General features: G+C 37.7%; 1 protein-coding gene and 1 non-coding gene across 3 annotated transcripts in view; one reads left to right on the top strand and one right to left on the bottom strand.

Moving 5' to 3' along the window:
* DENND1B (DENN domain containing 1B) overlaps nucleotides 1–27,755 on the top strand; it is a 315,144-nt gene that overhangs the window by 101,047 nt on the left and 186,342 nt on the right. The window lies entirely within an intron of this gene.
* LOC142437892 (small nucleolar RNA SNORA26) lies at nucleotides 23,840–23,962 on the bottom strand. Its single transcript, XR_012782394.1, has one exon. It is a non-coding gene; the product is annotated as a small nucleolar RNA SNORA26 (small nucleolar RNA).

The following is a 27,755-nucleotide window of genomic DNA, read 5'->3' as shown; positions in this document are numbered from 1 at the left end:
GTGCTATGCCCTGGCCTCCAAGACTACCTTTGGCATTCCTCAGGGACTTCATTGCTTTGCTCCCCTTTCTGCTCTGCTGTATGTACACCTGGTGCAGTGAGGTTGGATTGGCCCAAATTCCCACACCGTGTCCCCAGTGCTGTCCCCCTTAGCACTGTATGTCAGAGAGGGCCAGATCTTGTGTCTCCTGATGGGACCAGCCCTCTGATCCTCTCTGTGCATTGGCTTCTCTGAACTAGAGAATTGTCCTCAGGACTTGGTGGGCCTCCGTGTGTTCCACTCTCTGCTTCCCTCTTCCTTTGCCCCACTTCCAGAGCTGCAGCTTCAGTGCTGTCCTCGGAAGTGCATGGGTTTTATATTTTTAAGTTCCTTGACTGAATCAGAGAAAAGTAATTTAGTATTTTTAAGTTCCTTGACTGCATCAGACAGAAAAAGTAATTTAATTTAATTTTATATCAATTATTTATCACATGGAATAAATAAAATATCTTGACCCAATCTATAAGTTAATTTTATTTTTGTTAACCCTATGAGTATGTTTTATACGAATTCATAGTTCCAAGACAACTTGAGTGTCAATTTTTAATGGAATGAAGTTTTGTATAATGATAGGTAAATGTATAGGAAACATAATCGTATACTAGTCAAATACTTTGTGTCATATTCCAAAAGTTTTATCAGTAATGTATATTTGTAACTATAATATCAACTATTTCTCATTAGTTTGCATTGTAGACACACATAGGCTTATCTTTTTTATACATTACTTTGTTTAAAGAGTCCGAATAAAACATTTTAACGGGAAGTATATGAAAAATTATATTAAATAAATAGGATCTCTATCACAATTTTAACTTTCTATCCATGTTTCTTTATATATGAGGAGCCCTCAAGTTTATGGACAAATGGAATTAAAAGATAATGCAATTTCCCCACAAACTTTTGAAGTCCCCTCCTAACCTAGATGTGTTTCTCTTGCAGATACATGAGGCAAAATGTGACTATACTTTTATTTTATGTACATGATTAATGTATGCTAAAATACAGCTACAATTTCAAATTCTTTTGCACAAAAACTGGAATTTGGAAACAAGTGCTATGTAACTTAATAAACTAATAGAAAATAATAATTTTTTTGCATAATGTTAAATAATAAAATTATATTTGAAGTCCCTTATAAAAATATAAGTTTCTGCTTAATAGTGAGTAGTTTTATTTGAATGAGTTCTTAGAGATATAGTACTCATTTATTTTTATGGCCGGGAACTTATTTTTTTGTTCTGGATACGCAGATGATTTGGACCAAACTGGAAAGTTTAAGATTATTCAGCAATCTATACAGATTAAATAATAATATATGATTGAAAGAAAGGAATGATATTTGGATTGCAATTCAACAAAGAATTCTGAATTTTTGAGACACCGGAATGAAGACAAGATGATAGAACTTAGAGTGATAAATCAGAAGCAATTCTCCCAAAGTCAATAGAAAATAATTAATATAATATTGTGGGACATGAGTCACTTTACCATTTGAAATTTCACATTTAAAAATTTTCCTAATTTATTTTCAGTTTAAGAAGAAGTGAAAAGTAGTTAACTCTGAAAAAGATGATAAAAATAGTAGGAGTAAAATATTTTCAAGTGATAGAAAAATTTATGTCTTTCAGAGTTAGCACAAAAATCACAAACAGTATTACTTTGAAGTAATGTTGCTTATGAAGACTACATACTGCTAAAAAATACCTTTGGGGAAATTCCTTTTTTAGGTGTTAGCTGAGTGGGGCTTATGGGCTGTAAGAATGAATAACTATCCATAAATTGCCACTCACCCTTTTATTTGGAGATTTCCATTTTTCCTCTCCCTTCCTGTGTATTAATAATAGATTAGCTAAAAACAATAGATTAGCTCTTTAAAGTATCTATCTCTGGGCCATTCACTAATGTTTACAATTTAAGCCTGTGATAGGTTTGGGATACCAAATAGCTATGAGCGCACATCACTGTTACATTTTTAAAGTTTCAAAAATATTCTTTATTAGCTGAAAATGTTGAACTTGATCAACATATGGTACCAGCTAGCCTCATCTCCATCCCTCCTTTTGTTATCTTGTGATTGTTGCAAGGCTTAATGACAGTTGTAAGCCATAGTTTTGGATGTGGGGTTAGCCTACCCTGGGGAGAAGAGAGAGAAACAGCAGTGTGGATTATGGAAATATGGATTGATCTAAAAAGAGACCTCTTGTAAAAGAATGGGGCTCAAAGAAAACCTAAGAGAAAGTGAAGAAAAGGTGAAGGAATATGATGTGAAAATGATCATTTGAAATCTTTCCTTTCATTCCCAGCTGCTGTGTTTTGGAGAAAGGCATGCATTTTTAAATTATGGGAGAGCTAAAAGAGGGTAGATGAATGGTATTATTTATTAGATATATTTTCACTTTGAGTCAGTTAAGTTATGTGCATTTTAATAGACTTTGCATATGTTAGACTTTTTAAATCATAAAGGCAATGCTAGGTATGAGAGTTTATAAAATTTTTTAAAGTAATAAAATTTGTTTAAGTGTTTGGCCTTTTAAAGGAGATATAAATTAGAAACATTAATTCTATGGTAGCTAGAATATATTAACTAATTGTGATGGTGAATAAGTCTATCCAGCATACAGATTACTTTATGCTACTTTTGTAGCTTAGTTTTTCAACCCATTTGTAGTTATATTTAATCATATTGTGTTTTTTTCTATATAACTCATAGTATTGTAACTTATCATAATAGCACTCATATTTATTCTTAGTTTACTTGACCAGATTAAAAAAATAATGTTTTTGTAAAATGTAGACAAAAGATCTACAGAATTTTAACTACCTTATTTTTATTTTTTCTTATCCATTTTCCCCTAAATTATGTTTGTTTTGTTACTTTTGCATATACATCAATTCAGTAATTTGCACATTCTACATTGAATGCCATTGATCATATTCTTTGAGTTGCACAACCATTCTCACATTACCGTCTGAGTGCTTCCCCTCATGAATATAACCTCATTGCCCCTTACAGTTCTTATCTAAGCTTTTGAGTTGCTACTGTCAGTTGATTCCACGTAGTAGTTCTTAAAAGAACATTCTGATCAATGCACTTTTTTGGGTCATTTTATTGGGAGGGTCGTGCAACTCTTATCACACTCCATTCATCCATCCATCCATGTGTCAAGCACATTTGTACATTTGATGCCCTCATCATTCTCAAAACATTTGATTTCTACTTGAGCTCTTGGTTGATGCTCCTCATTTTTCCTCCTCCCTCCCTGCTCTCCTTTCCCTCATGTACCCTTGATAATTTATAAATTATTATTTTGTCATATCTTACACTGTCGAATGTCTCCCTTACCCAATTTTATGTTGTTGGTCCCCCAGGGAGGAGGTTATATGTAGATCCTTATAATCAGCTTCCCCTTTCTACCCCACCTTCCCTCCACCCTCCCGGTATTGCCACGTTCACAACTGGTCCTGAAGGGATCATCCACCCTGGATTCCCTGTGTTTCCAGTTCCTATCTGTACCAGTGTACATTCTCTGGTCCCAATTCTCTGTAAGGTAGAATTGGGATCATGAGAGTGGGTGGAGAGGAAGCATTCAGTGGAGAACCCCTTGCAGAGAGTTCTGGGGGTGGAGACTACATGGGGGTGGATGAAAAATACAACTTTCCTCTAGTTCCTAAATGCTTTCTCCCCCCCTCCCCCGCCACACACACACTATCATGATCCAAATTCTACCTTGCAAGTCTGGATAGAGCAGAGGATGTACACTGGTGCAGACAGGAACTGGAAGCACAAGGAATCCAGGGCAGATGATACCTTCAGTACCAGAGGTGTAAGTGGTGATACTGGGAGGGTAGAGGGAGAGTGGGTTGGAAAGAGGGAACTGATTATAAGGATCTACATGTGACCTCCTCCCTGGGGGACGGACAACAGAAAAGTGGGTGAAGGGAGTTGTCAGACAGGGCAAGATATGACAAAATAATAATTTATAAATTATCAAGGGCTCATGAGGGAGAGGGGAGCAGTTAGGGAGGGGAAAATGAGGAGTTGATGCCACGGGTTTAAGTGGAAAGTAAATGTTTTGAGAATGATGAGTACAATGAATGTACAAATGTGTTTTACACAATTGATGTATGTATGGATTGTGATATGAGTTGCATGAGCTCCTAATAAAACAATTTAAAAAAAAGAACTAGAGGAAAGTTGTATGTTTCATCATTGCTACACTGCACCCTTACTGGCTCGTCTCCTCCCCACAACTCTTCTGTAAGGGTATGTCCAGTTGCCTACAGACTGGCTTTTGATCCCCAGTCTGCACTCCCCCTCCTTCACAATGATAAGATTTTTTGTTCTGATGGTGCCTGATAACTGATCCCTTTGACACCTCATGATCACAAAGGCTGGTGTGCTTCTTCCCTGTGGGCTTTGTTGCTTCTGAGCTAGATGGTTGTTTGTTTACCTTCAACCCTTTAAGACCCCAGACGCTATATCTTTTTATAGCCGGGCACCATCAGCTTTCTTCACTACATTCGCTTATTTACACATTTGTCTGCAGGGACCGTGTCTGGAAGGTGAACATCGTGGAGTGCCAGTTTAATAGAACAAAGTATTCTTGCATTGAGGGAGTACTTAAATGAAGGCCCAATGTCCATCTGCTACCTTAATACTAAACCTATAAATATATGCACTTAGAGCTATTTCCCTATCCTCATATATACATCTATTTACATATGTACATGCCTTTAATTAGACCTCTATCAATGCCTTTTGCCTCCTAGTTCTTTCCTCTATTTCCTTTTACTTTCCTCTTATCCCACTATCATGCTTGGCCTTGGGTTTCAGTAATTCCTCTCAGTTACACCCTACCAGGCTGCCTATACCCTCCTCACCACTGATTTGGATCACTTCTTGTTCTCTTGTCCCTGGGTTTGTTAACACTACTTCACCCCCCACCCCACCCCCTGCCTCCTCCTCTCCCACGTCCCCCTGTAACCATCAGTCCTGTTGTTTTCTCCGCCAAATTGTTCATCTTATTTAGACATACTTGCGAAGATAAAAACATGCACAAAAACAAGACAAAGCAAAACAAAGCAACAAAAGAAAACAAAACAGCAACAAAAAGCCAATGCCAAAAAAACCCCAACAATAACAACAACAAAAGAAAAGCTTGTACTTATTTAAAGGACTGTTTGTAGGCCTGTAGGATGGTTTTCCGGTTGAGTCTGATGGGGTGTCATGCCCTGGCCACAAAGTCTATTTTTGGTATTCCCTGGGGACTTCATTGCTCTGTTCATCTTGCTTTTGTGTTGTACACCCTTAATGTTTTACCTTGGTGTGGTGGGATCAGCTCTGACATAATTCCCACTTTGTGTCTCCAGTGTTGTCCCCCATTGAGCTGTGGGTCAGGGAGGGATGTTGTGTCTTATAATGGGGCAGGCCATATGCTCTTCTCTGTGGATTGGCTACTCTGAGCAGGAATATCGTCCTCAAGCCTTGGTGGGCCATCATGTGCTCTACTCTTTCTCTCTGACCCCACCCCTTCATTTGCTCCTGTGTACTCTGATCAGACATGTCCCTCTCCCTGAGCTGCAGCTTCAGTGCTGATCTCTGAAATAAATTCTTATGGTGGGAGGGGCAGGTATCCACATAGTTGGGATTGGGGCCGGCCCCTCAGACCTCTCTATTGGTTCTCTACTCCATGTCTTTTGAGTTGCTATTGTCAATTGATTCCACATAAATAGCTCTTAAAAGAACATTGTGATGACAAGATAATAATTTATGAATGATGAATGGTTCATGAGGTGGGGGGTTGGGGAGGGATGCAGCACATATTAAGGGCTCAAGTTGAAGGCAAATGTTTTGAGAATGATGATGGCAACAAATGTACATATGTTTTTGACACAGGGATCTATGTACGGATTGTGATAAGAATTGTACGAGCTCCAATAAAATAATTTTTTTAAAAAGAACATTGTGGTCAATGCACATACTTTTTACTGGTGAAGTTAAACTCTTGTTTAGTTTTAAGAAAACTTCAAGGGATATTTCTGATTTAAGTTTTAAAGATTATTTAAGGACAGTAGTATTAAGGGTTTATCAATCCTGTGTAGTTCTAGAAAGTCTAGATCCCGTAAGAATTTGATATTCTCAGGGGTGAGGGAGGGAGGGTGGAGAAAGGAGGAAAAAATGAGAAGCTGATACCAAGAGCTCAAGTAGAAAGCAAATGTTTTAAAAATGATGATGGCAACAAATGTACACAATGGGTGTATGTATGGATTGTGAAAATAGTTTTATGAACCCCCAATAAAGTGATAAAAAAGAAAAAAACACACACATAACCCCCCCAAAAACCCTCCCTCCAAAATGGGGAAGACCATTAAAAAATCATATACACACCCAAGAAAGAAGCATGCAAGTGTAAATGTCAGAAATCAATACAATACATGCTAAAAATGAAATTTTTACGAGTTCCTTTTTTTGTTTTTGTTTTTCTCTGTCTCTTTTAAAAATCATTTTATTGGGGGCTCATACAACTCTTATCACAATCCATAATATATCCATTATATGAAGCACATTTGTGCATTTGTTGCCAACGTAATTTTCAAAACATTTTCTTTTCACTTGAGCCCTTGGTATCAGCTTCTCATTTTATTCCCTCTTTCCCACACCCTCCCTCCTTCACCCCTGATAATTTATAAATTTGTATTTTTAATGTTTTACACTGACTGATGTCTCCCTTACCCACTTTTCTGTTGTCCACCCCCCAAGGAGGGGGTTGTAGGTAGATCCTTGTGATGGGATCCCGTTCTCCCCCCATCTTCACCTTACCCTCCTGGTATTGCTCATCTAATTTCTGATCCTGAGGGGTTTGTCTGTCCTGGATTCCCTGTGTTTCCAGCTCTGATCTGTTGCTCATGTTCATGCTCTGGTTTAGTTGCTTTTGTAAGGTAGAATTGGGTTCATGATAGTGGGGATGGGGGGGAGAGGAAGCATTAAAGAAGTAGAGGAAAGTTTTATGTTTCATTGGTGCTATAATGCACCCTGCTGACTTCTCTTCCTTGTGACCCTTCTGTAAGGGGATGTTCAGTTGTCTGCAGGTAGGCTTTGGGTTTCCACTCCACTCTCTCGTTCACATTGATAAGTTTTTTTTGTTCTGGTCTTTGATGCCTGATACCTGATCCCATGGACACCTCATGATTAAACAGACTGATATGCTTCTTGCATGTGGATTTTGTTGCTACTCCGCTGGATGGTCCCTTGTTTATCTTCAAGTCTTTAAGGCCCCAGACACTATCTTCTTTAGATAGCCACGCACCATCAGCTTTTACCAAAGTTCTTAAGCAAAATTATTTTATGTAACTATTTCTAAACCTTTCAATCTATATTAAAAATCAACTACATTGCCTCTTAAAAATCAATCTACATTGGCTGTACAGAGACAGAGAATTCGCATCAATACTTAAAGGCATTCTATACTATGCCTTCCAATAAAGCCACAACTGTGTCAGCTAAAAGGTGCTGATGGTGCTGTCATGTAAGCTTTAGACTGCTAAATGCTAGCTTGGTCATTTAAACCCACCAGGGCTCCTGGGGAGAAAGACGAGGCATCTGCTCCTGTAAGTATCTGGAGCCTCAGAAAATCCATACAAGGCATTATGAGACTGATCCAACTGCTTGCCAGTGATTTGAATATACCAATAGCTTGTAACCTAGGGTTACTGGCTAGTTTGGGTAGCAACAGTTCCACCATGTGACTAGCAGGGTTCCCATTTGGACAGACATCCTTTAAAGACCTTCAAAGTTACCTAGACTTGAAGCACACAATGTGCAACATAGGGAAGGGAACTAACCACAAATTCTTCCGAAAATGCATACATTAAGAGTATTATTTAAAAATGCTACAGACTCAACAGGGCTACTCTCTTCCCTCTCCCTCTGAACACCGCTCCCCCTCTACTTCTTTCCTCTCTTTTCTGTCATTCTTTAAAACACTTTTTAAACTTTGAGAATCTAATTTAAACTTAGATTGTAATAGCTGTAATAACTGAAAAGATAAATGAACCCTATGTGGGATTCTCTTTTTGATTTTCACTTTTATGTGTTGTTCCAAATATAATAAATTTATCATTTACCTGCTTCTTAAATTAGGAGAAAAATGTACATCTCTGGTTTCTGGCATGAAATTTCTAACTCTGATTAAAAGTTATTTCTTACTATCAAAATTCAAAAATATATATTTTTATTATTGGAAAAGTTAAGTAAGTGCCTAGAAAGAGCATCTGCTGTACCAAGAGCTGTACTGTGAAATGTCAGTTTCAAAGGCTTGGTTCCCTGCATGTCCCTCTGAGACAAGCGATGAGACCTTTGCAGTCTACCTTCGCTATAGTGTGACTGGATGCCATTTAAAGCAACCCAGATTTGAAGAAGGGAAGAGTGACACTACAATAATTTATATATTTACAAGAGATCAGTGGATGGCTCAGCAAATAAGTAGCAGAAAAGCTTTCATTAACTTAAGATAAAAAGAAGTACTTAAAAAGCATGAGAAACAAGTACATTCAGATGAAAACAAGTTTTCAAAGTTGTGTTTTTCCCCCTTTTCAAAAATTCTATTTAGAAGGCACCGTCATATTTTTACCCCTAGATTAAACTACTTTTAATCAAAAACTTAAATAACAATAACCCAACTTTTCCCAAGAAAGTGTAATTTAAGATGATTCTCTATCCTTTTCCCAAATAATCATATAAAACCTTCTCTGTTTAGTATAGCTACTTGCTACTTCACTCATCCCTACTTAGAACTCATAATATTTTCTTTATCAAATGAAATCTGTAATAAAATGGAGCATTGTCTATGTTGTTTACATTAATAAGTACTAGGATGGTCCGTCTTTTATGGCACTTTGGTAGGCTCTACACCAGTTGTCATCAAGCCAACTCCAAGGGATAGCAAATATGTGCTTGCTGTTGTCAGAGTAGAATTGTGCTCTTCAGTGTTTACTATGACTTTTTTAAAACATAGAATTCATATAAAGATGGGATTAATTTTTCGCAAATATTTATTGAAAAACTACAGAATTTAAGATTCTGTGTCTAATGATCTAGGGAGCCCTGGTAGTTTTATGAGTTGGGGTTGCTAACCAACAACTCAGCTCTTCTAGCCCAAGAGCCACTTCACAGGAGAAGGACTGAGGCTATCTTCTTCCACAAAGACCAACAGCCTGGGATCAGGAAAGTAGTTTTTCTCTGTCCTAATTTGTTACCAAGGCTTAGAATCAATTTAATGATGGTGTGTTTGGGGTTAGAGTCCAATAACTTACACCAAAATGTTAACATTAAAAACAAACCACCATTTCAACAGAATAGAGTCCAATTCATAGTGATCTTGTTCAGAGTTTCCGAGACTATAAATTTTTACAAGAACAGACAGCTTCATCATTCTCCTGTGGAGCAGCTGCTGGGTTTGAACCATGGAACTTGGGATTAGGAGTCCAATACTTAACACACAGAGCCATCACATGGAAAATGTTACAATGAATAACTTATCTATAGCCTCTGAAAATCCTGCATACATCTTATATAGGTGTTTGTGGATAAAGATAGAAATACAGATTTGAATATATTCAACTACTTCTATTTAAACACATAATAGAACAAGCTCTTTTAATACCACAAAGTGATATAGTGTGTATATCTGGTGACTTCAGTATGCACAGGAGCTTACTCTGAGCTACCATATTACTTTCTTCCTTTGAATTAAAAATATGGTCACATAACCCTCAGGTCTGATACCCTTGAAGCCAAAAGAACTAGATTGTGCCCATATAGTACTATTGAACATTCAAATCAGGGTCGCATTAGATTGACTCTGATAGGATGGGAGAACGGGAGAAAACCTCAGGACAGAACCTCAAATTTCTTAAATAGATATTGGAATGCGTAGACTAGAGGACTCCCTGAGATTACTGTGCTGAGATACTCTTTAAACCCGCACCCTAAGGTCACCTTGTTATTAAACTAACAGATTGGTTTAAAAAACTATAAACATAGTCTCAAGACCTATGCTCAAGACCTTTACAAAATTACTTATATGAAACCAAATGATCAAAAATTACTTTAAAGCAAAGATAAGAGTTATTGAGACAGGGAAAGTAGATTGACAGAAAGAGAAAAACAAGGATGGAAATAATGAGGATGCTCACACAGAGTAAAGAATGTAACGGAACCATTTGTACTGTCACTGAACAATTTGTGTAAAAATGTTGAATAGGAACCTAAGTTGTATAAACCTTCACTGAAAATACAATAAAATATATTTTGAAAATTACCATATATACTCCAGTATAAGCCAATCAGAATATCAGCTGAGGCACCTAATTTTACCACAAAAACTACATTAAAAATGTGCTGAAAAACTCAGTTTCTACCTGAGTATATACGGTATATTCAAAGAATCATGCCATATTACAGGTTTCAAACATTTACAGGATGATTTATTTTTAAAATTTTCTTTCATTCATGTATTTTTCATCATTTCACTGAAGTATTTCCTGCTGCCCTGTACAACTTTCAAGTAGGCCTCCCCTTCAACTGTTTTGGCAGAAGATGTTGCTAAAGGTATCCTTAGAATGCATATCATCTTTCTACCATTGTCATTCTGTAGCAGAATTATGTTTGCTATTTTGCCAAATATTGAAACAGTCCCGCTGTTCTTTGTTAATCTTTACTTCATATGTTTCACCAGTCATAAAGAGCCATGCCCATATTATTTTGCTTATTCTCCATACTTAGGTCATGTGCAAATAATCCTTCTGTCATCATAGGCATGCACATATTCTCCACTCACTGAGCAGAACACACACCAGAGATTTGATTTCATGCAACACATAACAAATAGAGATATGATATATTCCAGAGCAATAAATCATCATCTCCCCACCCCCACCCCGCACCCCTGATCCTTCCTGGAACTCTGTTTAGAATTATCCCTGAACTACATTATTTTTGCCAAAGAGAGAATACTATAATAAACCAGGTATCAGTCTTTTGGTTTATCTAATTTGCTTTAAGAAGCAACAGGGCCTTTAATGTTAGAGATAAATCAAAGAACCTGTGCTTTCAAACCCCATCTCACTGCCGACCCTGTAGGACAGGGTAGAATTGCTTCTGTGTGTTTTTCAGCCTGTAACTCTTTAAGAGAGTAGAAAGGCCCCTCTTTCTTCATATGCTTTAAAGCAGTGCTTCTCAACCTTCCTAAGGCCATGACCCTTTAATACTGTCCCTCATGTTGTAGTGAACCCCCAACCATAAACTTATTTTTGTTGCTACTTTATAACTGTAATTTTGCTACTGTTAGGAATTGGGCGACCTCTGTGAAAGGGTCGTTAGATCCCCAAAAGGGTTGTGACCTACAGGTTGGGAACCACTGCTTTAAAGTATCTAAAAATATATCTTCATGGGGCTCTCTTGTATTTTAAGAGAAATGGGCTTATTAATTAATTTCTCTTAATCTTCAAACCCTTGGAGTGTATAACATCATTTAATAAAAATGGGAAAACAACAGTGTATTTTAAAAGTCTAGGAAAATAACCATAATTGATTGCATATTTAGCTAACTATTTGGAGGCCTGTCTAGAAGAATTAGATTATAATTGAATAGTAACAAACAATACACTGTTTCATAAAGGCTATTTACTCATAAGGTATAAAGTCTAATTGGTACTAACTTGGATACTTAACAAATTCCATTTTAATTTTTATATGAATAATTAATGTTCATGCTTATTAATTTAACAAAAATCATTGTCAACGAGTTGATTCTCACTCATAGAAGCCCTATAAGACAGAGTAGAACTGCTCTTAAGAGTTTCTGAGACTACAAATTTTTATGGGTATAGGGAGTCACATCATTCTCACAGCGCATTAACTTAACTAAGAGTAAATATATAAATAGCAACCATGAATATCTACTCTTTGGAGAGCATTTTGGAGTAAAATACCAGGGAATCTAATAGAGAAACATGAAAAACAAGTTTTAGAGTGAGTTCTCAGCAGTGTGATGAATATTTTGGAGGAGAAAACCATATCTTAACTGACAAAGGGTGAGAAGAGAGCCAGTGCCTAGTATTAGGAGGGAGTGATAGGAAAGAAGATGGGGAAAGTATGGCTTGGGAAGGAAGGAAAAATAAGTACAAAGGCGGAGGAAATATAAAAAATGTGACTTGATAAATAAAAACTGATCCAGATTATATAAAGTCGTTGGGTCAATCAAGAAGTTTAGGTTTGAGGCAAAGCTGCAGAATCATTCCTCCCTTTAAGCCCAGACACTTTACTGATGACCTTCCAGCCTACTGACCAGTAATACCACCTTTCACTTTCAAAAGTGTCCTAGTTGCAATCTGTGGTCACAGAAATCTCAATAGTGGTTGTCTAGGGCCAAAGGAAGATGGGGCAGGAAGAGGGCGCAGGACCATCATAGTGAGGATTAACGAAATGAACCGGGAAGGGCAAGAAGAACTTTCAGGAGTGATGAAAACACTCTAGTTTGTGAATGAATGTGGGTTACACAGGTGGGTTATACTCAGGGGTAACCCGCCAAAGAAACATAGAAAAAAAGGTCCATGGTGCCAAGCTTTTTTAAATATGCATTTTCCCCCTCTTGGCAATCATCCAGCAACTTGTTTTGAGTTAGTGCACCCAATGGTGTCGCCTGGGAAGGTTCTTTCTAGTCACGGTGAGTGTTTTTGTAAAAGCAGGTTCACTCTAATTTCAATTTTTGTGATGGCTGATTTAAGAAAATAGCACGTGGCTGGAAATTTTGATTCTTGCTCTGGAAAAGTGCTGCAGAAACTGTTGTTGAACACAGCTCACAAGAAAAGTACTATGAAAAAAAGTGTACAAGTGGTCTTCTCATTTCAAACAAGGTAAAACATCTTTTGATGTCAAACCTCGGTTGTATGCCCATCAACTTCTCGAACAGCCTAAAATGTTGACAAAATTAACGCACTTGTGCTGCTCAAAGATGGATGGTGGACCACTGAAGAAGGGGAAGTTCTCTGGACTATCTAGGAGCTTGGTTCAGTGAATTTTAATGGAAGATTTGGGATTGAGAGGGGTCACTCTGAAATTTGTGTCTCAGGTTCTGACTGTCCAGGAATAGCTCCAAAGTAAAGTGGAGAGTACTTGAAGGTGATAAGGTTGATTTGTAAAAGCAATTTTAAAAATATAGCTTTGAAAAAAAATTCTTGCTTTTGGGGGGTGCCTAGTCGTATACATCTGACAAAATTAATCTCGCTGTTCATTTAAGTCTGTTTCATGTGCGTGCATTGCATATGTGTGTGTGCGCGCGCGCATGTGTGCATGTGCACAATTGTAAAAGGTCAGAAGTAAGCAAATACTTATTTCACTGTGGACATTAAACCACATAGCCACCGAATCTACACGGAATAGGCAGGCTTTGGAGGTTTACAGCAAAGGAAGAAAATGAAAGAGCACTCTGGATAAAGTGGGTAAAATGGATCAAATTGGGCAAGATTGAAGGCTAAGAGATTAGATTCAAAGAAATTTACAAAAATTATATGACAAAATAATAATTTATAAATTCTCAAGGGTACATGAAGGAGTGGGAGTGGGAGGGAGGGGAAAATGAGGATCTGATGCAAAGTCGAGAGCAAATGTTTTGAGAATGATGAGAGCAATGAATGTACATATGTGCTTTACACAATTGATGTATGTGTGGATTGCGATAAGAGTTGTATGAGCCCCTAATAAAACGAATAAAAAATTATGGAATTTCCAATATCTTTTTATTCCATTTTTAAATAAATCTTTTTAAAATAAACTTTTTAAAAGGTAAAATAAATTCTTTAAAAAATAGTTTTTTCTCTTTTTTTGCATTTTATTATGGACTTATACAACTCTTATCACAATCCATACATATACATACATCAATTGTATAAAGCACATCCATACATTCCCTGCCCCAATCATTCTCAAAGCATTTGCTCTCCACTTAAGCCCCCTGCATCAGGTCCTCTTTTTTTCCCCTCCCTCCCCTTTCCCCCCTCCCTCATGTGCCCTTTGTAATTTATACATCGTTATTTTGTCATATTTTGCCCTATCCGGAGTCTCCCTTCCCCCCTTTCTCTGCTGTCCTCTCCCAGGGAAGAGGTCACATGTGGATCCTTGTAATCAGTTCCCCCTTTCCAACCCACTCACCCTCCACTCTCCCAGCATCGCCTCTCACTCCCTTGGTCCTGAAGGTATCATCCACCCTGGATTCCCTGTACCTCCAGCCCTCATATGTACCAGTGTACAGCCTCTGCCCTATCCAGCCCTGCAAGGTAGAATTCGGATCATGGTAGTTGGGGGGAGGAAGCATCCAGGATCTGGGGGAAACTGTGTTCTTCATCGGTACTACCTCGCACCCTAATTAACCCATCTCCTCTCCTAAACCCCTTTATGAGGGGATCTCCATTGGCCAACACTTGGGCCTTGGGTCTCCACTCTGCACTTCCCCCTTCATTTAATATGGTATATATATATATATATATACATATATATACATATACACATACACACACACATATATATACATACACACACTTATATCTTTTTTTTTTTTTGCTTGATGCCTTATATCTAGCTCAGAAGCAAAAAATCCCACATGGAAGAAGCACACCGGCCAGTGCGATCACGAGGTGCCAAGGGACCAGGTATAAAAAATAGTTTTATTGGCACATAATCCATATATCATATAAAAATTTAAAGAAATCTACCTAGGAATCTGAAACAAAATCATATATTACATTTCAAAAGAGTATCAGATCATCATAAGTAAATAACACTAGAGTAGCAAAGGGTACCTTCCTCCCAAACTAACTCACTCACTCAATTACCCACCCACTCACTCAAAACACACTCACTCCCTCACTCACTCACTCACCCACCCACTCACTCACTCACTCACTCACTCACTCACTCACTCACTCACTAACCCACCCACCCACTCACTCAAACACTCTCACTCACTCACTCACTTACTCACCCACCCACTCACTCAAACACACTCACTCACATCGCTCACCCACCCACTCACTCAAACACTCTCACTCACTCACTTACCCACCCACTCACTCACTCACTCAAACACTCACTCACTCACTCACTTTCACTCACTCACTCACTCACTCACTCACTCACTCACTCACTCACTCACTCACTCAAATACTCTCACTCACTCACTCACCCACCCACTCACTCAAACACTCTCACTCACTCACTCACCCACCCACTCACTCACTCAAACACACTCACTCACTCACTCACTCACTCACTCACTCACTCACTGCCATTAAGGTGATTCCAACTCATAGCCACCCTATAGTATGAACATAAGCAGACTGAGGTTAAACATGGTTAATTAAAATAGAGGATAGAGATAGGGATAGGGATGCAGGAGTATTTCATTCTCTTAAACTTAGGCGTGAGAACCTGTAGATGGGTCAAAGCTGTGCGATAGATAGGCATGTAGAAAACTGCTCTGATGGGAAACGTGCTGGGAACAATTTTCACACCGTTAACAAATCTAGTTAATACATTTAGCTAGACTTCTATAAATGGAAACCAGGAACTAAGTACTTAATCATCAAAGCAAAACTTTATTCAGATGCAGTCATTAAGCAGGTCTGAAAATCCAGAATCCAGCACCTCCAAAATTTTCTGTATTTTATGTTTTTAATGTATACACCCACATATTTAATAGGGTAAAGTACAATCAAATTTGAAGTCACTTTTGTTTTTCTTGAATGAATGTTTCTTAAATTTTTAAATATTCCTCTTGAATAACAATTTAGTTCATACTCCCAGATGACATAATCTTTGGGCTCACTGAGATTATAAGTGAAGGTGTCATTTTTGTTCTACATTCTTTTAATGGAGAACACTTTCTCTGAGAAACCTAACTATGAATACTGATTCTTTTCACACACTGAAAACCACCAAACAGCAATGAGTTTTGATCACCCCCAGTCTAGTTTATTTTGGCACAAGAAACATTAAAGGAAAAACACAATTTCGTGAATCTTTTATAAAGGCTCTAGGTTTTATGCATTAAATCTAAAGTTATATACATAGTGACTTGTATAGAATAATTATTCTAAATAGTAATTTAAGTTAAGAATAATTCTTCTAAATTTGTTTCATACCTCCTATTGATTCTTTCTATTGTTGGTGGTATGGAAAACAAGAAATACAAAACAGGAGTGACTTGTAGAAGCAAATTAAAGCAAAGTCTGTAGAGTTAGATCAACCTTTGATCATCTAAATATAGAACTAAAATATTTCCTCTTTCCCTGTATTTTCTTACCAGTTTAGTCTACAATCATCAACAATCTGTCACTTCGTGCTGTTAAGTTTCCCCATCGGAACCAACTCAAAACCTAAGGCATTTAATTGGATTCTGATTTACAAGGTTTGCGAAGGGACACGGAATTTGTTATGGTAGCAGACTGCCCCAGCTTCCTCCAGAGGAGCTGCTGGTGGGTTTCAACTGCTGATCCTCCAGTTAGCAATCCAGAGCTCAACCACTGCACCATCAGGGTTCCTTTATCTGTCATCAGTGTCTTCTAATTTTAACAGTTAATAGTTTTTCCCCCTCGTCCTTATCAATTTTGTTTTCTCCAACATGTGACACCATTCATTCATTTATTCATTCATTATGCATTCAACACTTGGGATTCATAGATGCAAGTGATCTGGCCCTGACCTTCAAGAAGCCTAAGCTTTTGACTACTCTCCCGTTCATAAGCATCTTCTCTTGATTTCTCTGCCATCGCTCTCATCCTGTTATTTCATTTTGGGCTACTTCGTGAGTTCTTCACCAGTGGTGGCACCATGGTTCTTTCCTCAGTCTTCATGGATACCCCCAATAGATAAATCAGCTCTCATTGACACCCACAATAGATAAAAGCCCCTGGCCACCTGTGTTAGTCTGGGTAGACTAGAGAAACAAACCCAGGGAGACACTGATGTGTATAAGAGAGAACTTTATATCAAAGAGTAATTGTATATTAAGAAAACATCCCACCCCAGTCCAGATCAAGTGCATAAGCTCAATATTAGCCCATATGTCTGATACCAGTCTATAAATTCCTCTTCAGACTAACTCATCTATGCAATAACTGCAAATATGGGAAGATCACAGGCCAGTGGGTGAAAAGTCTTATGGATCCAGTGGTGGTGGAAGCATCTTATGGATCAGATCCAATGGCAGTGGACCCACTGGTGCGGGTCTCCATGTGGCTCCTCCATCCCCAGGACTCTGGCTCTATCAGCTACCTCCATGTGTTTTGTCAATAGGTATGCGCAGCTGAGAGACAATGTCTCCCTCCTCAGGTTGGAAGATAGGAGTTCCCAGAATCCTCAGAAGAAGGTCATGTCCACACAGAAACCTCATTGGCTGTGACCTGATTGCCAGGCTAGACCCCACCCCTTCACAATTGGACAGGTTATGTAACTGCCACAGCACCTGGACTAGAATACTATCTTGAAACAGATCAGCAACTTAAGTAGACATGTGATATTTTCCTATTTGCTTTAACTTCTATTGTGAAATAACAGAACCATGAGGATTAATTAAAATGGAGTTTACTATAATGCCTGACACATAGTAAGTGTCAGATAAGTCAGAGTGTCTGTTATTAGGGGGCAGCGGGGTATAAGTAGATACCTATAAAGACTGAGGCCACCTGGCCTGGGTTCAAATCATTGTTATGCTGTGTAAGAGCAGAGAGGCCTTATACAAGCAACATAGCCAATCTGAGGCTCAGCTGCCTCAACTATAAGGTGAGGATAATAAAACACATCTACCTCATAGAGTTCTGGTGAGAATTAGACAAATTTACCAGTGCAAGACCCATGACATCAGTTTTCTTTTAGTATTAAACATTCCTGCCTTCCCAGTGCTACATAACTTTTTTTAAATAATCATTTTATTGGGAGCTCTTATAGATATTATAAAAATCCATAACTCAATTAATCAAGCATAACTGTATAATTGCTGCCACCATCAGTTTAAAAACATTTTCTTTTTTCTTGAACTCTTTGATATCAGCTCCCCTTTATCCCCTCTCCTCCACCCTACCCCAGGAACCCTTATATTATACATTATTATTTTGCATATTTTGCCATATATTATATCATCCAATGTATCCATTCACCTACAATTCTGTTATTTATTCTTCTCAAGTGAGGTTATACAATCATCATTGCTATCAGCAGCCCCCCTCCACCTCACATCTCCTACCCTGAGGGAATCATTATTCGCATTACTATTTCTGAATGATTGATCTATCTTGGATTTCATGCATGAAACAATCTTAATTATACCAATGAACATATGCATCTCTAACAAGATTAATGAGATAAAACTAAGACCATAATAGTAAGGAACATGAAATAGCGAAGAAATATTACACAACTAGAGGACAGCGAATGTCTTTCATCAGTGCTGTATTATACCCTGGATATAGCATCCCTTCCATATATCATCAGTCCTTTTGTGAGGGATTGTCTAGTTATCTTACAGTGGGTTTGGGGTATCCACTTTGTCTATGCTCCTCCACATTAATTTGATTGCTTGTTTTTTCCCTATTAATTTGATATTTTAATTAGAGTGTTTGAGGAACCTAAGCACACTATATCTAAAAGTTACCTAAGGCAAGAGAGGGATTATGAATAAACAGACTAGAGCTTGACAGGGGCTGACTTGGGGGAAGATGGAGGGGACCACAGAGGGAGAAGAGCAGGTGAGGGTGGGACATGGGAGGGAGTGGTTGCTGATGAATGGTTTAAATTGCTGAATGCAGACTTGAAAGTCTGAAATGTAAACTCTTGACTCAATTCACTGCTATTTAAAAAAATAATAGAGCGTGCCTAGTCATCTTTTAAATCTCCTCCTTATTTACTTAATTCTTGAATCGAGACATTTCTGTCATCCTTGAGTCTTCACTCTCCAAAAGATCTTAAATCCATCCCCTGCCTCCCTTCTCCTTGACCTTTCACACTACCCATACTTTCTTTGAAATGATTATGATGCCTTTTAGCAGCTCTCCATTTCTCAAACCACATTCTTTTCTCCAATTCAAAGTACGTACCGACTACTAGTTTCTTTCCTAAGGTGCATATTTAGCTATGAAGTCTTACTGGATTTTTTTACAACTTTGTGTTATTTATTTCCTACCGGCTACTGAGCAAGGCTGATGTGTGCTAAGAAGTAAGCAACTTTAGTGGAGGCTCTACTCATAACCAACATAATTACTCCCCAAAAAAGTTACAAGGCAGATATATAATAACCAAATGAACATGATCAGAGTGAAAACACATCTAGGGATAATCAAATAATTAAGAAAATTGAAGAATACAACTTTAAATATAATGAAAGAACTAAAGGGAAGCAGAACAAATCTCAATGAACTAAGTAAGAGAATGTGAGAACAACATGAGGATCTACAAAAAACTATTTTGTGACTGAAAGGGACAATAATTGAAAGGGGATTCAGACAGAAGGCTGATTCAGCAAATTAGAGGATGCTATTGTAAAAACCACAGATGCTGAAGAACAAGTATGGAGACACAAGAAGGACTAGTACAGTCTTAATTGACGCATGGAACCTAAAAAACATCATGTGAATTCCAGAAGGAGATAAAAGACAAAGGTTTAGAAAGATTATTAAAACAAGTAATGGCAGAAAAATTTCTTGATGGAATAAAAAGCATGAATCAACAAAGACAAGCCATTCAAAAACTCCACTCAGGATAAACCCCAAAGCTCTAAGCAATATTATAGTTACCCTTTGTTATTGAGCCATTCTGCTGGGCCTTCGTCATTCCTCTGGGTTTAAGAGTGAACCGTATCCTAAACAAGAGCAGGAGTCAGAAAACCATCAAGAAAGTAGTGTCACCAACTGAATTTGCAATGATCCCTCCTTGAAACAGCAAAGGCACGAGAAGCCTCAGCACCCAGACCATGGGATGGAGTAGAGGAACAGCATTGAGGCTGTGAGGTCCCGTGGAGAAAGTAAAGCTGAGTGCCTTTAGGCAAGAGGCAGACTTGCAAAGCGGGGTACCCTTTGGACATTTATCAGTGATAAAGGAAATTTGTAAGATTCTTTGCTCAAGCAGGAGAGAAGGCAAGGGAAACATGTGGCTGAGGAAAGGCACTGAAGCCAAGAAGTTTGTATGTTATCTTTAATGTTTTCTAATCTTGACTTTTTATAAAACCTATTAGCTTCCTTAATAGATCCCCATAATCTTGAGTACCATATGAGTTCTGTGTGGCCAGTGCAGTGAATTACTGAGCCCTGCCGAGAAGTCGAGTAATGTGGAAGAAACTCATACTCACTGCCATTAAGTAATTCAAATTCATAGCAACCCTAGAGGAAAGGGCAGACTTCCCCTGTAGGTTTCCAAGACTGTAACTCTTTATGAAAAGAGGACATCCCGTCTTTCTCCTTGAGCAGCTGGTGGTTTCAAAGCAGGAGAAAGAAGGACAGCTGGTGAAAGCATGGCTGACCTCTGCCTTGCGGCAATCCACTTTGGGGTGGTGTGGAATTGGGTTTTCCTTCCCTCTTCCCGCTTTTTCCTCTTCCCTTGCCCCTTTGAAGCCAGAGGAAGTCAGACATGACCCACCAGCAAGGAATTAAACGCTGTCCATACAAAGAAAGACCCCTAATAAGGGGAACTTTATGGAAAAGTAGAAGAACTAGTAGAAAGGTATTATTCTTGATGATTCTAAATTCCTGTTTTTAGTAACATATAAAGGGCATGTTTAAAACAATATTAAAGGGAACATGAACTATAAAGAAGTAATTGGTGAAAACAAAAACAAAGGGTCGTTTAACCATCCTAAATGGATGTACCCAACAGTCAGAAACATAAATCCATAAAGCAAACACCGTCAGACTGAAGGAGGAAATAGATAGTGCTACAACAATAGCTGGACACTTCAGTACACAATACACTTTCAACATTTGACAGAACTTCTTGAAAGGAGATCAGCAGGGTACTGGAGGAATACCCCTATAAACCAGGCTTCTGCAGAACACTTCACCCCAAACAGCACAATATACATTCTGCATGGTGTACATGGATTTTCCATGATAAACCATATTTTAGGTCACAAGGAAAGTATTGATAACTTTTAAAATATTGGAGCCGTACAAAGTATGTTTCCTGACTACAATAGAGTGAAGTTACAAGTCAGTAACAGAAGAGAACATGCAAAAATTAAAGAGCACACTATTAAGCTACCAATAAATGAGGAAGAAATCAGAAGAGGAATTACAAATTTCTTACCTCCAACTGGAAATGAAAGTATAACATACCCAAACACCTGGGATACAGTGTAGGCAATATTCAGAGGGAAACTTACAGCAATGAAAGCCAACCTTAATAAAGATTGCCAATTAACAATCTAATTTGAGAACTCCAGGAACTGGAAAGAGAAATGTGAACTATGTTTAAATTTAGAATCAGTAAACCAGAAGTTGATTCTCTAAAAATATCAATAAAATTTTAGCTAGGCTGATGTGGAAAATATGTACAAGTGGTTACCACCCCCTCCCCCTGAAAAAAAAAAGCCCTGGAAAAAAGCTCTACTGGGCGGAGCTTTTGTAGTACACACTTTTCCTGCTAGGTGAGCACCCAGCAACTCGCTCTGAGTTAGTGCACCCAATGGTGTCAACTGGGAAGGTTCTCTCTCGTCACAGTGAGTTTTTTTATAAAAGCATTTTCTCTTGAACCTTGTTTTGTGTGATGGCCAATATAAGGGAATACCATGCTGAAAATTTGTTTCCTGGTTGAGAAAAATGCTGCGGAAGCTGTTGTGATGTTGAGCCTAGCTTTCAAGGACAGCGCTAAGGGAAAAACTCAAGTGTGTGAGTGGTTTTCTCATTTCAATAAAGGTAAATTCTCAATTGATGACAAACCTTGTTCTGGATGTCCATCAACTTCCCAAGTGGACAAAAATGTCCACTCATTGTAGTGCATTTGGAGTTTATTACACCAGGTTAGACTGCTAATCAAGCTTTCTATTTAGAGGTTCTGAAAAGATTGCATAGCAGTGTGCCACAAAAAAGGCCTGATTTGTGGCTGATGTGACTGGTTTTGCCACCATGATAATGCACCTGCAGTCATCTTGGTATGCTAGTTTTTGGCAAAAAATCAGCATGCCTCTCTAGCCTCATGCACCTTACTCACCTGATCTCACTCTGTGTGACTTCTTTTTGTTTCAATGAATGAAGAAGGACATGAAAGGACAGTGATTTGATGACATAGATGTAGTGAAGAAGAAAAAAAACGAGGGAGATGCAGTCAGCCATCCAAACAGATGGGTTTGAAAAATGTTTCCAAGAATGCCATAGCAGATTTGACAAATGTATTGAGTGTAATGGAGAGTACTTTGAAGGTGATAATGTTTTTTGGTAAAAAAATTGAAATACATAGCTTTGAAAAAAAAGTTACTTTTTTTTTGGGGGGGGGTGATACCTACTCATAATCCACATGTCTTTTCCCCCAATAGTTTTATTGAGATATATCAGATACTTCCATAGTTCAGTTGTATTTAAAAAGATTTGTGCATATATCACCACATTCAGTCTAGACTATCCTGCCCCCTCCTATATTCATTATTTGTACCTCATTTCCCTCCAACAACCCCCCTTCCTTTATGCCCAATAAACCATGCATCAATTATTTGCTTTAGATCTTCCCATCTTGTGCTGGGAAACATATGAAACCACCACCACCACCCCCACACAAATAAACAAAATAAAACAGTGACAAAAATAACCAAACAGAAAATACATTTTAAAAGAAAGAAAGAAAGGAATGATCAATAACAATATTAACAAATCAGAGAAAACTTTTGTTGATAAAAAAGCAGGAAATATTGAAAATTGCAATGAATTCAACATGAGATCTAGTGACCAGGTACCACATTAAAACCTAATTCCATCTGCTATGGTCAAGTTTACAATAGTCTCTGTCTGATAAGGTCATTCATGTCTCTTGAAGGTCGTCAGAGTATCCACTATAGGCTTAATCTGTGTAGGCTCCCTACAGATTGATTTTAGGCTCTGACTGTCATCCCTAGCCTTCTGAAAATTGCGCATTCACAATTTAAGCTCTGATAACTCTTCTTCCTTTGGATTTAAATCTTGTTACTTATTATCTTTGGATCACACAGGATGGCATACTTCTTTTATATGGACTTAGCTGATGTCTCACTTAGATGGCAACTTGTTTGAATGCAAACCTTTAAGACCATACACAGTATTCTTTTTGATAGCTGGACACCATCTGCTTTATTTACCACATTTTGCAATAGCATCCACGTCTTCTGCGATCTCTTCATGAGGATGAGCATCAAGGAGGGCCATTTTATAAGAACTAAATGTTCTTGCAGTGGGGCTAGAATTAAATGGGTACCCACAATCCATCTACTCGTCTATCGATTGTGTACACCTGTAGTTTATTTTAGAGGCTTCACTGTCATTGTATGACAGAAAATTATCAATCATCCCCTTGGGGTATAAGGTAATTTTCTATTGAGAGTGTCGTTAATTTATGCAATGGCATAGAATTTATCTTAGTGTTGAGAAAAGGAAGCTATGCAAGTATAAACCAGCACCGCACCTCAACCCATGAGTTGCTGATTTGTACAGATTGAACTCTTATATGATTGAGCCCTGTTTACATTGACCATGGAGGTTTTTGATAGGGGAAAATTTCTTTTTTTTTTTTTTCAGTTGTGACTCCAGACAGGATCCAAAGAGGAGTTCTACCGACCTCGTCTCTGGGTTTTATGGAGACTTGCTTTACCCTTTTGTGGTAGCCTCTTAAAGTACCGCAGCAACCTTAAAAGGGCACAAGAAAGGGAGGAAATTTTCTGTTAACATTCATTCACAAGCCAGAACCATGCCTATCAGATTAATGCATGTTGTCGTAGTCAAGCAAGGAGGGCACATGCTACACATTTCTGTTGATTAAATATAGTGAAGAACAAGTGGATTAGAACTCTGTTAGCATTTTATAGTAATCACCTTTTGTTTTTAACACAGGTGGTGGTGGTTGTGTGCCCTCTCATAGCTTCTCAATGGGAAAGAGGAGAACAGCCCCCCTGGGCTTTGGAAGTAGATCACCAATATTTATGCCTTGTCCAATAGCTTGGTGGCTTCGAGCCTCCAGATTTTCAGTTAACAGCTGAGCGTCATAAGTACTGCACCACATAGTATGGTTGCTTCAGGCATGTTTTGAAAATATGGTAAGGGAATGTGAAAATCTGGTGAGGAATATGAGGAATGTGACACCATTTTTAGGTTTAAAAGACAATGTAGGCAATTCTGCTTTTATAGATACCTTAAAGAAATTTGCACAAGGCTTTATGCCATCAGGAAATGCTGCTATCTTATTTGTATTCAGCTATATACATTTTGTCTTCTTTTGATTTTTATAATTTCCCCATATATTTTCATCAAGCTAAACATATAAATGTATAGGTAGACATATCCATCAGCATATCTGTTGAATTTAATTAATTGGATGGAACATTATCCAGTAATTAATCTTTTTTAAAAGGTGTAGGTTTCTGAATTCATGCAATCTCATTATGATTAAAAATAACTTTTTAAAGCTTCTTACTATGAATTGGGTAAGGGTTTATAGAACAGAGCATCCATTTTACATTTAATGATTCATACATGTCTGCTTTATCTTCTTCATTGTAATTCCCCCAGTGTAACTTCATGCATCCCACCTCCTGCCTGTGTTTCTGTCTTTGTTCTTCCTCTTTTCTAACTCTTCTGAACTGTTTCCTTGGGTAATGTAAGTTATCATGATATATATATATATAAATATAAATGTTTTATATATATAGAAAACATCGATCTCTTTATAATATATATATATAGTGTTATATATACACATACATGCATACACACACAACTTTATTTACCTCTGTTTTCTTGAGCCCTTGCACTCTTTCCAGTGTCTCCTTTGCCTCCATCATTCTTTGGCAATGTCCTTCTTATAGTCTACTGCCTTTTCCTTGACTCAAGTTCTTGAAACATGCTTGATTTCCTCTCTATTTAGAAATTCTGTAAGTATAGTATTCCATTATTTTGTAATTGTCATCATAATAGATTGATTTATCTGGTTTTCTATTTTCAGTCAAGTAGACTTGTTTGACATTGGAAAATTTTATATGTGGGTTGACTTCTGGGTACCATTGTCATCTATGTTAGGTTCAAGTTGTCTGCCATTGTTAGTTCTCTATGTGATCTTCTTTCAATATTTCTTGTAAGATTGGCTCAGTTTTTTCAACTTCCTTTAATTTCTTTTTAGGCAGAAATATATTAATTTTGCTGTCATACTAGATGGTAATTTAGTTATATGATTTTGGGTTGGTTTCTTTTTTATGCTTCCAGAATTTTGTATTTTTCTTCTCATTGCCTTATTCCTATATAGTTTCTGTTAAGAAATCAGAGCTTCATCTTACTGGTTTCCCTTTATAAGTAGCTTCTTTTGTCCTGAGCTGCTCTACTAGTTTTTTTGTGTCTTCTGTTTTGGAAAGTTTGGTTAATAATATACCTTGATGGTTTGCTTTGTGGCAGCCTGTGCAGGTTCATTCAGTTTCTTGAATGCATAACATCAATTATGGTGCTTCGGAAGTTTTCTTCAGATAACTCTTGGACAATTTTGTTTGCCTTTTTTTCTCCTTCCTGTTCTAGAATTCGGATCACATGTAAATTATTACTCACGATTATGTCCCAGGCAATTTTTAGACTTTCTTCAAATAAAAACATTAAAAAATTTTTTTTCTTTAGCAGAGTAGTATTGAGAGGTTTTTTTTCAAGTTCACTAGTCGAGCCTTCCATTGATTCAATTCTACTCCTTTGCCTTTTCAATAATTGTTTCCACAAGCTTAGTATAAATCATTTAGATTTTTATTTACTCTGCATACAATTTAAAATTTACTTTGTTAGTTTGTTAGCCTAGTGCTTTCCTGATGTTTTTGTCTTATTTTCATTGACCTTTCTAGCAATTCACTGGAGTTAAAGTTCTGTGTATGTGAATTATTTATCATGTAGTTTCAATGCCATTGCTGCCTTAGAAAGGTCTGCTGACTGTGCTTTGGTCACTTGTCTGAGCTACTGTTCTTTTTCTTCATGCAAACTGAAATTGTCTGTCGTGTTTGAGATATGGTGGGGTCATTATATTTGTACTTATGATTTCTTGTTGGAGAATTCTTAGGCACTCAGTATGCGTGAATACACAGTTCTGTTTACTGTTCTTGTAGCACAGTTGAGGTTGGTGTTTGCTACTATGTATTGATCATGTGGTACAGAAGCAGGTGGTGACCCTCAGTCAATAAGATGATAATACAGGAGGTGTGCATGTGATTGGGCCAAATGGGTATGGTTATTTTTTCTAAAAAAAAGAAAACAGTAACAACAACAAATAATAATAATAATAATGGGAAAAAAGATTAGGGGAAGTCAGGTAAAGAACAGCAAGGGAAAATCTTAGTAAAAACAAAGAAACAAATGGAAAATGTAAACAACGAAAAAGAAGAAAAACATAATTAAAACTAAGAAGAGTTGCAAAAGAAAAGACAGAATTGGAAAGAAAAGGTAGAGAGAAAAGCAAAGGCAGGGGAGGGACAGAAGAAGAACACAAGGAAAGCAGAGGCACATTTTAAAAGGGAAGCGAAAGAAAAGGCAAAGGAGAAGGCTGGGAAGGACGGGACACCCAGCATGTGTTGGCGCCCTCTGCCAGCCCAGTAGGGCGTCGCTAATGTGCGGGGTGTTTCACACACTATCCATGACCACGGTGAGGCCTCCCCTTGTATAACAAGCATCCTAGCCCACAGGTTTAGACTGATGACATTAGGACTCAGCTCTCATGCAGGGCCATGGAGGAGTAGAGTTTATGTAATGACAATCAAATGTGCTTTTGAAATACATTTTCAAGTGGTCCTGTTACCTTCTCATTTTCCTTCTAGTTTTCTTTGCCCCATTGAGAATCATAGGAATAAGATACTTGTGGAATTGAATTAACAGAGCTCTGTTGTGTATGGGATCAGAGAAAAGGAGGATCTAGAAAGGCGATGCCGATGGTTTTGGCTGAGGAACAGGGTCGCTAGGACTGCTTTTCTTGGCAATAAGGACTACAACTAAAAGAATGACTTCAGTTTGGGACATTTCAAGTTCCAAGTGTCTGGGGAACATTTAGAAGAGTGGTGCCATTGGTAATGAGTTTTATCACCTTGGAGTTTATGGTGATGTTTAAACTGTGTAAGACTGAGACATTTGGTATTCATTCAATAGCAGTGATAGTTGAAATTATGGGTATAGATGAGATTGCCTGGGTGCAGTATACATTACTGAGATGGGAAGACAGGAGAAGATTGAGCCTCAGAGCACACCAGTGTTTCAGTGTAAGGTAGAAAAAGAACAGCTGAGAGGAAGGAAAAATAATTTCTGACTTCTACAGTGACACATCTTACTTCATTGTAGATTTTTTTCCCGGAAAAATTCTAAGATCTATAGTTATTGAACCTTGATTAGTAATCTTTGAATACTTTAAAACATTCCATTTTTTGAATGCTTGATCCCTTTTAATTGATCAGTTTATAAACCTTGGGATATAGTTAATATACCAC

This window comes from Tenrec ecaudatus, chromosome 1 (genome assembly GCF_050624435.1).
Source record: "Tenrec ecaudatus isolate mTenEca1 chromosome 1, mTenEca1.hap1, whole genome shotgun sequence".
NCBI classification, from domain to species: domain Eukaryota; kingdom Metazoa; phylum Chordata; class Mammalia; order Afrosoricida; family Tenrecidae; genus Tenrec; species Tenrec ecaudatus.
Note: the sequence above shows the minus strand (reverse complement) of the source record. Positions and strands in the feature narration are given on the sequence as shown.